This window comes from Morone saxatilis, unplaced genomic scaffold (assembly GCF_004916995.1).
Source record: "Morone saxatilis isolate NCDOM2014 unplaced genomic scaffold, NCSU_SB_2.0 Contig9, whole genome shotgun sequence".
In the NCBI taxonomy this organism is placed as follows: Eukaryota; Metazoa; Chordata; class Actinopteri; family Moronidae; genus Morone; species Morone saxatilis.
In genome coordinates, this window is record NW_023340268.1 from 5,697,040 (window position 1) to 5,698,414 (window position 1,375).

Here is a 1,375-nt window from a genome sequence, read left to right on the forward strand (position 1 = left end):
GAGAGAGAGAGAGAGAAAGATTGAGTGTGTATGTGTGCATTTGTGTCTAAGTGTGCACCTATATAATTGTGCTATACATGCTGAAGGGGATTTTGTGTTTAGGGGCACTCCAACACCAGTCTCTCTCGCTGTCTCACACACCACACCACACCACACACTATAGAATAAATTCTGTTTTGCTATTTCATTTGAAGTCAAGAATCTAAGTACTCAGCTGCAGTACTCACCCCAAGCACACATTTCTTAATAACTGTTCATGGTCATATTAAGAGAGAGAGAGAGTATGTGTTGATGTGTGTGTGTGTGTGAGAGAGAGAGAGAGGAGAGAGAAAGAGAGAGAGAGAGAGGGATTAGAGTGAAGAGAGGAAAGAGAAGTGGGGCAAAGAAGAAAAGGGAGGGGAACATGATAAAAGAGGAGTTGTGGGGAAATTTGCAGAGTATGATCACTCTAATATTACCGACTCTTAGTTGCAGGAGACACAGGGGCACGATTAGAAAATTCAAGTTGGCTTTGTTGCTGGTGGAGTGTGATACTGTGAAAACCTCGCTCAGTCAGAAAAATGTGGCCTGTTTGGGTGTGTAGTACTGCAAGAAAAAAAAAGAAGGTGAAGGTTTGCTCCGAAATACGACAAAGACGACACCTGCTGTGTTAAAAAACGACTGAAAATGAAATGAGCTTTGGCTGACAGAATAACACCAGTTGGATTTGTGGATGATTTGTAATTTACCTTTAAACCAAGAGCTTCTGTAAATGATTATTCAAAGTTTTACTTAAAGAAATGTACAAAAAAAAGGTAAAATTATGGATTTTGTCCTTTCTTATTGATCACACACTGTAATTATAACTCCACATGAACAGCATCCATTCACATTTTGAGCATATTCTGGCCTCCAAATTCAAAATATTTCAGTAATCCAAACCCTTTACCAGCCTGAACCTCTCCATGCCGCAAAGTTTTTCACAAAAAACAAGGATGTAATTCTCCAAATCGGGTCCCTGAAGAGGAGGCAGAGGCTCATACTGTACATTTCTAGCTCGATTCAAACTGCCAAACCAGCAGTCATTTGATCAAGTGACAGTGATTCCACTTGTTTGCCAAACGCTTAGAATTGATCAATTACCGCAGCGAGAGTCTCCCCGGCAAGCACTTATAGCAGATAGCAGAGCAAACCTAAAGCCCTCATGAATAAGAAAATCCAATAGGGAGAAAAGAATGAGACAGAGTATGGGGAGGAAAAAAGACAAGGAAAAGGGGTGAAGATAAAGAGTGGGAGGCACGAGAAAGAGTCAAGCAAGAGAGTGAAAGATGATAAGAGAAAGAGGAGAAAGAGAGGGAGGGGCAGACAGATGACAAAGGAGAGAGAGAGAGAGAGA